The following is a 13,594-nucleotide window of genomic DNA, read 5'->3' on the forward strand; positions in this document are numbered from 1 at the left end:
GTAACACATGATTTCGAAAAAATCCAATTATTTCTTCAAACAAAGTAAAATGTCTGTAAAATATAAGCAAAGGTGAGCGGAAGAAAAACCATCCGCCAAAATGACAATAGTATACATATATGCAGTGTCTGACAAAGACTCTAGTCACTGATCTTTGAAATGTACATTCATATCATTTGATAAATTTAACCAAGTAAATACAAACAAAAAACAGGGAGGGATGGGAGGGCAAGCACAAGATGATGAAAATTCACATTAAACTGCCGTGACTGTATAATTAAAGATGGCGATCTTCTGAAATATTTTTCTTCTAAATGTTAAGCTGCAAAGTTAAACTGACAAATGAGCTTTGACCTCTGATCTATGAACCCGGATGTGGCAACCGCCTTTTATGGGTCAGGGGGCGTGGCGATGAGCTGGCCCGCTAATGTAAACAAAAACACGTTTGTTTTTTATAAACTCTCATAATTACAATAAGTTTATATAATAATCCTAATTTTTATGTGAATGACCGTAGCGACCAAACAACGACTGTTCTGAGTACATGCTGACTAAATTAGATGATCTGACCACACGGGCTTTTTGAACAATGTTTACTTGCCGAAATATACACAATCAAAGTTCCAATCTAATCCGCCTTGCTACTTCCAGTCGCCATTTTGTAAACAGGACCTAATCTCGAGCTGATGCGCGTTTGAAAGAGTGTAGAGTATTGTAAAGCTTCTAAACGATCATGCCCAGAGCATACTCTCTAAGGATGATGTTTTAAATAAATTTAATATCAATTGTTTACTATATTTCTTTTCTGTATCACTTTCATTGATTCATAAAAGAACAAATTGATTTTTTCCACTTCAATTTTTTTTTTCAAATGTTAAAACACATTTTGTTGGAAAAACAATTCTAGTTTCGAGATTATGATCAAACGTCGTCTGCTTTGCAAACATTCAAGAAAAAATATTTACAATGTATTGATATTGTTTTTGTTAACTCGTTTATTCTTTAAACTATCTTAAATTAATAAATATCAAGATTTTGTGACATCATATATTGAAAAATGCATTTTGTGACGTAACCGGAAGCGCACGTGATAAGAGAACTTGACCCGGAAATTAACTCACTGCAGAATCGGGACGGTCATAAAAAACAGGCGATTATCGAACATTAACAGATTGATACGGTTTGTATTGAGACACTGATGTGCTAGAATACAACACAAGGTAACACTCATTTAATCCATTGCCATCACATCAATTACTAACTGACATATATGCGAAAATATCAGCATTAAATGTTTGCGATCGCGCAGACCTACTCTCGTTTTACAGTTTACATACATTTGTACATGTCGGCATCAACAGTATACGGTAACTGGTGTCCTTCATCGTGCCGAAGATTATACATAGGCGCATTGTCGAGGAAAAGTTCGTGATTAGAAGTTTGTGTGTTTGTTTTTATCTTAAAACAATCAGATAAAAGCAAAGTGGCATGTTACATCAAGATACAAGATACAAGAATCTTTATTTTACGTTGAATATATGTCATAGTTAATATAAGCTCTCAGGAGCTTGTATTTCGACAAACATTTATATATATAAATGGTAAAACATTGTAACAGTGTAAAGGCAAACAACAAAATCATAAGATACCTACGCTGGAAGGGTTAAGATAAAGAGGCTAAATAATCATGCAGTTCAAAATTTGGCACTAAAACAACTTAGTAAAACTTAAAAAGCAGTCTAGAGGGCAGGTGTGTGGGACAGCCCCTACCTAACAGCCCTCTTGATACTGCTGTACACATTTTTTTTTTTGAAACATAGCATTTATTTGTAACCTGGAGCACGGGTTTGGTAGCCATTAATTTGGGAGACGCTTTTTAGTATTGTATTGTCTCGGTATGGCTACGAATGCGTTCCGGGTCAGGTAATAGAGCATCAAATATACTTTACTAGCAAAACTTTAAACTTTCAAGATTATTTTAGCACTGGTCGCCTATGTATTTCCCTTGGTTATCATTTACAGTTAGAATATGGCCAATTATCTCTACCAACTGATCAAATACAGAAAATGTTTCTTTAAGTATTGCCCTCCTTTGTTTTTTGACATAAATCATGACATAGTCGACAAGGCAACTTGTTACTGGGGGCCGCCATTATTATTTACATGCACAGGGACTTACTAACCCTCAGTTCACAAATGTGTAATATATAATGTATGATATGAAAAAAATATGTGGACCATAGGATGGTAATTCGTGCCAAGTCCCTGTGCTAGGTTCAATAATTTAAAAAAAAACCAGGCTGAAAACATGTATGGAATGTGGATTCTTAAGAGAGGCTGTATAAACACATTATGAATATGTAAAATTATGATGGAAGTCCATTTTACACGACTTACCTGACGTTATTTTCAATACCTTCAATTCATCTGTATTTCCACACTGTTTTCTGTATAAGGAATAGGAATCAGTTTGTTTTTTGGGTTTTATAAATCCTCGCAACCACTTTTAAGTCATATGTATAAGAAAGGTCTGCCAAATATCTGATTATTTGACAACCTTACTACAAATATATAGCAGGAATTGAGCTTTCTATATCCACTGCACTACACTTTATATTATTTGTTGACATTTTTCTGCTACAATACATGGAGTTTCCTCAAAAGATGCTAATATCCGGAAAGAGTCTGAAACCTTAATCATATCTTTTAGAATACTGTGTTTAAAAGAAAGGTTATACATGTATCTCTTCGATCCACTAAACATCAACACACAACATTTAAACCCTTCATTTCCTAAACTTGAGATTAAAAGGATTGTTCGCTTAAATGTTAAAATATTTCTGTTCAACATTCATATTTACAGTGGTGTTCAAATCCACTAATACATAAGTTGACATAAAATTGTACTGCAGTATTTTTTGGTCTGATTTTTGACAGCTAAATAAGTCTCATCAAGGGTCTTTGACCTGTCAGAAGTTGAAATAGACAAAGTTATTTGACTTTGGTGTAGAAGCATCCTAAAAATAGCAGAAATTCAGGGCTGGATTTTCACGAACGAAGAGTTGTGCCCCTTTGTTTGCTTTTCTAAACATCTTATTCTGGCAGTTTATCATTCATATTTTATTTTTCTATTTGTTATGCACTTCATATACATCTGATGAGAATGGGAGATATCTAAAAATGCACAAAATTCACCAAGAAAGCTGAAAGTTGAACATTTTACTGTAATGTTTGTTTTACTTTCCATGTGGGGAGGATTTTAAATGCATCTGAAGAATCAGGGATTTTCTTTCATGTCTACTACTTGGGGGACATTGAACAGACCAAAATAGATCTTCTGCCCCCATTGCAACACACTTGGGATATTTAATCTTTCCTTTCTTTCTTCACTGTTCTGCCTTTCTTTGTCTGGCCGCCCGAGAAGCATGGCAAACACTTAAGGTGGCTCCACACATCGTCATCAGCGTCCATTTTCGTGACGTACCTCCGGAAAAAGTACAGCTCGGACTCAATTATCTTGATCGAAATGTGCATGTACACCGTGTCGACATTTCCGTATTGCGTATCGGGCATTCAATATCGTTGTGCAAAATATAGTAACACTGGGCCGTTTTCGTTTAAACGGTCAAACCGATCGGACCACTGTTGTTCGTTTATTAAAAAAAGGTCGGACCAGAGACGTATAAAGCCATATGTGTTATATACGTCTCTGGTCGGACCTAGTAATCTGATGCTGCTTTCAGGCGAGCCTTGAGAAAGCCTTGCAAGGCCTGCATACACATTTGCAGGTCCGCCAGGATTTATACCCGAAATTGTTACATCTATAAACGGTTAAACCGGTTGCTCCGCATAAACGAACAGGTCCCTGGTAAACAATAGTACACGTGCGTGCCGATTATAAGTTAACACCCGATATCGAGATCTTACCGGGAAATGTATAATCACACGTACTTTAGGAATAAAGCTTTCCAATTCATAGACATAAACAGACTCACGGGAAGACAGTGACATGAGACCAAACGACCTCAAGAAGGTCATATAGGAAACACATGGAATGCGGACGTACCGACCTCACATGAGCATATCACGTGCTTACACGAGTTCATAATCTCGAGGTCGTTATGTTACTGACATGTTATTATAAATATACCGTGAGTTAGCGGACTGTGGAATGGTGTCCAAAGTGTATGCATGACTGAGGGTAATTTGGTTCCACTAAAGAACAATAAATTGATAATTTTGATATCATATTTTTGATTTATTTCCATCATTTTTGTTATATGTAAACAGAGTCAACTGTCATTGTGTAAATGTCACCCCTCTGCAAAAAGTTCCGATTTTTTTCAAGGAAGATAACTCTCACCCGGATCGAAGTGAATGTAAAATGTAAAATAAATTAATTATGAAGCCATTGTCTATATTTTGTTCAATTTCCAATTCTATATGTATAGATCTTTGTGTCCTGTTTGCTTTTCGCTTGTAGATAATCACTTTTATCCGTACAAATTCAATAAAAAACATTGTAACATGTGTTACCTATTTTGCGATAAATAAAATATTTGTAGGATTAATTAGAAATGCTACTTTTCATTTTATTATTGTTGTTATTGTACCGAACAATGCCACACACAAAAAAACCCGGAAAATATTAAAATTGACGAAAATTCAATTTTTTGGTATATTTTCCAAAAAAGTCCCCAAACTATCGGAATGTTTAGATTTTCATAAAATCAACCCTACATAGTTGCATAACCATCATATGAAAGTTTCAACGAATTTTGCTGGTTAATTGTGAAAGTGTGGAGCCACCTTAAGGATCACTCTGTCCGTCATCACACGTTGTCGTTGGTGGCGGCAGTCACATTTAAGTTTTCCAAACTTTTTTTCGCCACCATTTACCATATCAATTTGTAACTTTGTATGTGGCTTAATCATAATAGATTACAGATCAAGTTCGAACCACGGGCCAATATTTTTTTTTTGCTGGAGTTACATGTATAGCCCTTTGTACATGGGAAGTTCTCATACTTAACTGTTTGCCATACTTTGTTCGTTACCGCTTGCTACTAAGTATGTGGCTTTATCATAATGGATTACAGTCCAAACCCTGTGTCAATATTTCATTTGTTGCTGGAGTTATGGCCCTTTGCACATAAGAAATCTCATAATTAATTGTTTTCCCGGACTTTTTTTCGCTACCACTTGCAACATCAATTTGTTACTTAATATGTGGCTTTGTCATAATGGATTACAGTTTGAGGTCGAACCCCGTGTTAATATTCCTTTTTTTGCTGGAGTTATGGCCCCTGCGCATAGGAAATTATCAAAATTAACTTTTTTTTTTTTACTTATTTCGCTACGGCTTGCCATATCAATTTGAAACTTTGTTTGTGACTTTATCATATTAGATTACAGAGTTTGAACCATGTATTAGTATTTCCTATTTTACCTGGAGTTATGGCCCATTTGGACATAGGAAATTCTCATAATTAACTGTTTTCCATATTATTTATAACTTAATATACATTTTTAATGGATTACAGTTTGAGTTAGAATCCAGTGTCAATGTTCTATTTTTTCTCGACTTATAGCCGTTTGCACATAGGAAATTCCTATTAGTAACTGAATTTTTTCCGGCAACTCGTCCACTTCCTTCGAATTGTAGTTTTCTTCTATAGGTGTCACCTTGACACCCGTCATACAGTACATTCTTTAAAGTCCTTCTTTATGGCTTGATGATGTTTTCAAACCAATGGTCTGGAGCATTACTTGGTTAAGAAGACTGAATGCCGTTAAACAGAGGGTCTCTCTCATAATACTCTGGCTCCCTAGGGGGAGGGTGGGGTCCCAAAGGGGGATTCTCCAATTCAATTACACAATTTGTTGTTAGGACCCATGCACACCTTTAGTAGTCAGGTTTTCCGTCTGTCTGTCCTTCTATCTGTTTTTAACTCACATGCCAATGACAAGTGAGCTTTTGTCCTGGTGCGGCGTCCGTCGTTTGGCCATTGTCCGGCCCTCGGGCGTAAACGTTTCTCTTTAAACATCTTCTCAATAACCTAGAGACCCAGCGACCTGTATTGGGCCTGTAGCGTGCTGGGATGAAGGGCTATCAAGTTTGTTCAAATCAGTGACCTTGCCCGACTTTTCCAGGTCACAAGGGTTAAATGAGGTAAACTGTTTAAACAACTTATTTTCAATAACCAAGGGGCCCAGAAACCTGATATCCTGCCTGTAGCATGCTTGAATAAAGGACTACCAAGTTTGTTCAAATCTAGTATCTTGCCCGGCTTTCAATGTCACAGAGGTCAATTGTACTAAAATCTTAAAACAACTTCTCAATAACTAAGAGGACCATGATATTGAGCCTATAGCATGCCTGGATGAGAGGCTACGAAATGTGTTCAAATGTCAAATGTGCTAACATCTTAAACAACTTCTTCTCAATAACCAAGAGGCCAAGAGACCTTATATTGGGCCTGTAGCATGCTGGGATGAAGGGCTACCAAGTTTGTTCAAATGAATGACCTTCATCTACATTCAAGGTCACTGTGCTATATTTGAATAAAGTGGTAATGAGCTGAGCATCCACATGAATGACCTAGATCAGCTTCAAAGTTGCATTAGAAGCAAGTGAGCGACACAGGCCATTTGGGCTTCTTGTCTAATTTCTGCACAATATCTTCAGGAATGTTGGTTGGATTGCTTTCAGACTTTATCCAGTGCTTTTTTTGCAAAAAGTGCTTGTTTTGAATAGCTTTTCAGGCCCGGCGGTCAAAGGTCAAGGTCACTGTTACCATGAATAGAAAATTAGTTAAGGCACAATGTTTCCAATTCTGTTGGGATGATTACACTGATGCTTTATTAAGTGCTACCTCGGAGAAAGTGCCTGCTTTGGTGCTTTGCTGGTGAAAGGTTAAGGTATTTGTCACTTTAGAAAGTATTTGCTTGGGATACAAATTGTAGCTTTTGAGGCATCGATGTCAAAGTTCAAGGTTAATGTAACTATAAATAGAATAACATTTCATGCACAATATTTGGAGCTCTTTTGGACCGTTTGCACTCAGAATTTATCCAATGCAATAAGATGTTTGCTTAAGCTTTTGGATTGCTTTTCAGCCTTTGATATCAAAGGTCAAGGTCACTTATTATAAATAAAACATCAGTTTGTGCACAGTATTTCGAATTCTGTTGGACTGATTACACTCAGATTTTATCGAGTCCTTCCTGGAAGAAAGTGCCTGCTTGGGATAACTTTTCCGGTCCAGTGGTCAAAGGTCAAGGAGCCACTATAAATAGAAAATCTGTCTTATGCACTAATGCACAATATCTTGATTTCTCTCGGGCTGATTACACTCTTGATTTTATCGAGTGCTTCCTCAAAGAAAGTGCCTGCTTGGGATAACTTTCCAGCCCCTATTGAATTTAATGTGAACTGTTGAAACCCAGTCTGAATAGTTCACATTAAATTCAACGTGTCATGCTTTAAGCAATTGCTGTGCTTTAAATATTATTGTTCATATTTTATTGTTGCCGTAAATGAAACAATTTGTATCTCCCGTATTTTTTATTGTTGGTAAGATCATAAAGTTATGCATTTGTCTAAGTAATGTAACGTCACAATTAAGCTTGTATTGTTGTTGACGTCATGGATTTATGTGTATGCCTTCTGTGACGTCATAATGACTTTGCATTATTGATGACGTCATACTTTCTTGTGTAAACAACTATGACCTCACAATACCTGTTTTCAAAATAAACAGTCTCCTGATGAACGGGGAATCAACCCGAGAAAGGCCTAGAGACGCTATCTCTGTATTTTGTTCTATTTATATATATATATATATATAGAATAAAAACAAATTTTTCAGATTGTCCGCTAGGCCTTTCTGCCTTCTAGGGCTTCTTCAGGCGGATTGATGTTTATTTATCACCGTTGGTTACATGACGTCATCAATATTTGTATAGTCAACAATTTTAATGACGTCATAAATAAACAAGCATAGTGACGTCACAAACAATACCAAGACAAAGAAAACATCTACATACAATACATTGCAAAAATCATTGTGCATTCAGGCTGGGTTTGAGGACTTTTATAAACATATTTTCTTTAATTTCTCTTGCAACTACATCGTCGCTATTCAGTTTGTAAATAGGTAACACATGAAAATCATCTTTAGAACATCGATGCATATGTTTGCTAACTTTTAAAAATCTTAGTTCATTGTCCTTCATTTGTTGTCTATGTACATTCATTCGTATTCTCAATTCACATCCGGTCTGTCCGATATAAAATTCACCACATTGTTTACATATTAAAGAGTAAATAACATTCTTAGAATTACAGTTAATGTCTGATCTAATTTCTATTTTGGAACCATTTGCAAAAACGTAGTCTTTACATTCAATGATAATCTTACATGTACCACACCTTGGTTTCTTACATTTTTTTACACCAGTGACAACATTTGTGGTATTCATATCAAATTTGGATGTACATAGTAAACGTTTCAAGTTTTTAGGTTGTCTTTTACAGTTTATAATCTTCTTCTTATCAAAAATACACTTCATGTTCTCACTGTTTTTCATAAAATTTACAAAATGTTTAACTACAGGAAACATATTACAATTATTTGTATTGTAAGTAGTAACAAATGGTATGATACCATTATGGTTATATATATATATATATATCTTAATACCGGTTAGCTTGTAATAATAATAATAGACTTTAGTTAACGAGGTTGACATGTTTAGGCTCATCTACCACGTGGTCTATCAAAGTGTCAAAATAATCAATCAATAAATATATAGTCTGATGTTAACGAATTTACATTTTAAAACCATATACATGTATATAGATTTTTTAAGGATGTTTTCAATGATATAGATTTTTCAACATTTTATCACGCAACAACTGAAAACTCTGTTTTATTGATAAAAATTGATTTAAAAGATATTCTATTTAATAGCGAGCGCAGCGAGCGCTTTTTGTATCGTACGCGTGGTGTATATATATAGTTCAAGCAAAAAGCTATATATAGTAACACAAAACGAAACTACAATACTATGCGATCTTTTTTCTTTACATCGTTCAGAACGGACTTTAAAATTTGCGACGCTCTGATTGGTTATTAATAGATCAGAAGCTAAAAAATCACCGTTTTAAACATCTCTGTGGGAATAGAAAATATGTTTCACATCGTAACTTATTTGCGTGAACTTTGCAAACGTATTCGTTATGGTTTCAAATGTTTCTTCATTAAAACAGGTTTAATTTTTTTTCGACGTTTTTGACGAATCAGGTTAAGCAATAAAAATATTTGCGGTTTGAAAGTCGCGGACTTAAAAATTCGCCACATTCTGATTGGTTGAAAAAGACCCAAACAGAAAACTTCACCGGGAAGCCTGCTATACCAAACGCGAGAGGAATCAACAAGAGTTTAGAGTGAATTTTACATGTTTTGACCTCATCACAGACAAGTTTTATGTTTGACTCAAAGGTCTACCAATTTTAATATGTGTTTTTCACTCTTTCAACAAGAAAACAACCGTCGGCTTCACGAAAGATAGGCCTGTGCAAGTCTAGTCACTTCAGTGTAAAGGAGAACCGGTCAGACGAAGAGTTTCTTTGTAAATGTATTTACAAGTTATTTAATCAGTTTTATCGCTTCTATTTAATTAAAAACAACGAAACTTACAAAAAATGCATTCCATTAAGTCTCCTTAATGCATATTATATACATATGTGTGTATGTGAGTGTGTGTTTGTATGTGTGTTATGGACTGTGAGTGTACAAACATATATATGATTTGCTAAGAAAGTATTTTATAAGTTTTCAAATGTCATCAAATAATGTTTCTTGGTTTAACGTTCTAGCCTATATTTTTGTAAGTGCATATGAGTGTGTCTGTAAGTGCATATGAGTGTGTCTTGTTGAGCAATGTATTAAATCTATGCTTTCTGTTCATCTATACCAGTTAGGAGAAGACTTATATATAGGCTAATCCTCTTGTTTCATCCAATTGTTCATTTTTTTGTCCAATAAAATTTGTTGAAATAAATAAGTCCCCTTTACATGTACAATGTCTTTTACCATTAACGTTATTATTTCTAATATTTGTTTGATATATAGATAGATTTATTTGGTAAAACATTGCATCAATACATAAAAGTACATCACATGGACAATACATGTTTTACCAGGATAACACAGTAAAGTCACAGACTTATTTCCACAGTGGTCCCTAACATATAACATAAATAGATCATTTTACAAATACAATTACAAGTCAATACACTCATATATTTATCACAGGGTAATATATTGAGTACAAAATTAACATCACCATTCTATGTTCTGTGTCACATATGGTATTATTCATATAAGTTAAAACACTAACGGTCTCTGTTGCATAAAACGCATTATGTGTTACACATAACATAACATATCAAGAACCCTGCTGTAAAAATGTTTTCACTCCTTCTTAAAATTTATTTTGTTTGTTATAGACCGTATAACAGAAGGTAAAACGTTCCAAATCTGAATCCCGTTGTAAAAGAAAGTCTTTGAATCTGACCTTTTGCACATGGCACTGTAAAGTTTAAAGATGATTTTCTAGTTGCGTATCCATGGCGTTCATTAACCCTCGTAAATCTTTCTGTAATATAACTTGGACAAGTTTCGTGAAATACATTGAACATAATTATGGTTTAAGCCCAATTGCTTTGCTCGGTTTTCAACATTTGTTCTACCCTTTAATTGTATTTATGCTCTCTATTTAATGAAGGCAATAATTGCACTTTTGTAAACAAATGATATATGGTTATAAATGATAAATGCATACTTGCAAACCTTTTGATTTTTTTATGGGGGAGAAGCCGTGTGCTCAAAATAAAATATTACAAAACATGAATAATTATAAAAGATGTGTATATGCCCCCTAGGTAAAAAAACCCACTTTAGAGTGTCATTTTGTCAATCGTCTTTTAAGGTGTTCTTTCTGATGAAATAATTAGGTATCAGAATAATTAAGCAAGTTTAATTACTGGCTGAAAATGGTCAATTCTAGCACGGACTTAAATAGCAATCTAATTCCGTGGTCTGGCCTATGAGTCGAAAGGTGTTAAGGGGACGTAACTCACGAGATCTGGAAAAATAAGCTACATGTAGATATGATTCGTCATTTCAACAAGGAATTAGACTAGACCTAGGTCCATGACTTTGACTAATTTTCATATGTTTCACTTTTCGAAACGTGAAATAATCAGTTTTTAAATATGAAAATGAAAAATTGATTAACTGATTACATGTAACGTTTTAGTCTATTTTCAACCACGTGTATAATCCATTCAGATACGTGGTCACTCACAAACTCTACTTACAGATCATTGATATATCTGGTCACACACTCTAATTATACTATAAACCACTGAGATACCTGGTCACAATCACTGGTAATAGTTCACTGAGTTACATGTACCTAGTCATGAACAGTAACAGACGCACTAACTATGGACAACTGAGATACCTGATCACAATAAAATATAGTTCACTGAGATACATTGACACAAAATCTTACTAGAGACCAATGAGATCCCTGGTTACAAACTCTCACTATATACCACTGAGATACCTGGTTACAAACACTTATCATTGATCAATTGACGCAACATTTCTCAGCGATCAAGCCCAGTTTAAAAAACTATCACGTTTGTGAGATGTTTACATAATTGAGTTGTTAGTTTGTAAACAACTTTATGACGAGCACTGCTTTAATATGTGATTTGCATTCATAGCCTTATGCATCGAGATATATAAGTGTATAATTTACAAAACAATATAATATGTAGTATGGCAGGTTTTGACTGTATTGTATTGGAGGTAATTGAAAAGTCTTGCAGCTGTGAACACGTCAGGTTTGTTTTCAGAAGCTGAAATCATTGATATTGTCTTGAGCAAATCGAAATATTTTCATAACTGACGCACCCTTAAAAGCTTTTAACTTTTTGATGAATTGGTTTTGTGCATCCAATTAAGTGTGTTATAGTCATATGTATAATATATCGTCTGATGTCGATTACTTTTTAGATTAATTTTAGAGATATAGTTTGAAGATGCTTCACGATCTGTAGATTTCATTACACACGTGTGCCACGCCACCGGCCGTACAAAATCAATTTATCATAACTCGGTCAATTTTTAAATATCTAGCTGAAGTTTGGTACATAGGTGTATCATAGTCATATGAATAACACACAGGGGCTCGGTTTCGGGATACTTTCGGTTAGTAATAAATCTATACACACCAGTAAATAACAGCAACACTTTTTATCCGGTGTTTATACACATTCTAAAACCTACCCACATTTTTTTTATAAGGTTTACCATTTTGATAACTAAATACTGGTATATGAGATATCTAAAATTCAAAAATATAATATGAAGGTTCCTATAATTATGGGAATTTAAGGGGTTTCCCCTGTCAACTACAAGTAAATGTAGAGATTCAACTGGGGGGAACCGTGATAACTTGTCATGAATAACCTTGGCTTATGTACGGATTTGAATTGCATGTACCAGGATATGTGTCCATCTTATTTTTGACACTTATATTGCAGAATCATAATTAATATTAATGGAAAATTAAGGATATTTTTATTTTACTATTTCACTATATCCTTTTTTTCGGAAAATTGTCAGCGATATATACCGTATGTCAGACAATCATGTACCCACCATAAATGATACATCAAAAATATATGTTGGCCACTCCTAACATGAATTTCTCTCAAGGAATCCAAAAAGCCTTTTTTTTGGATTATATGAATATTTATTTGTTTTTGTTTGATTTTTACATCACTACAACAAATAATATAATTGCATCACAACTCAGGTCCATGTCTCACTTGTATAACATAAGATCACTGTTGTTTATGTATCATTTATGTGTTGTAATTGCAATGGTCCTGTTTATATCTATTGCAGCATTTGGATTCTGACGATACTGGTACAGTGGTATCATGCTTTAGGTTCAAAATATGATCACGATATAATGCTTTCCTACATTACAATGTAAATGATTAAATTGTTTTATCATTTGGTTATTCAAAAGAAATGGATATTGCAGTCATTGCTTATCCAATATTGGAATATTGAGAAATTAAGGTCCTATAACCATGGCTAATAATTTGTGAATCGCTTTGAGATGACCTACGAACTAGGTTGTAATAAAGCGGTATATAGGAACCTCAAGTTATTATTATTATGATAGACAACTACCAAAGTTCCCCCCAGCCAGGTCTGTCACCACCCAGGAATGCACTTAATACAAGCCAGACTGATGTTTTATAGTAAACATCGACATTTTTTACTAGTTCGGGGCAATGGGCTAGGCAATTTAGCTTTTTTACCTGGAGTAACTAGATTTGGTGTACAAGGACATCTTAGGATGGCAGAGCGTACAGAATTAGGTCATTGTGATCAATGACTTGACCTTTGACCTTTACATTTGAAGATATCTTCTAAACTATTTCACCCTGAGTAGCCTGATTTAATGAACAAGGACATCTTGAGATGGCGGAGTGAAG

This window comes from Mizuhopecten yessoensis, unplaced genomic scaffold, assembly GCF_002113885.1.
Source record: "Mizuhopecten yessoensis strain PY_sf001 unplaced genomic scaffold, ASM211388v2 scaffold1461, whole genome shotgun sequence".
In the NCBI taxonomy this organism is placed as follows: Eukaryota; Metazoa; Mollusca; class Bivalvia; order Pectinida; family Pectinidae; genus Mizuhopecten; species Mizuhopecten yessoensis.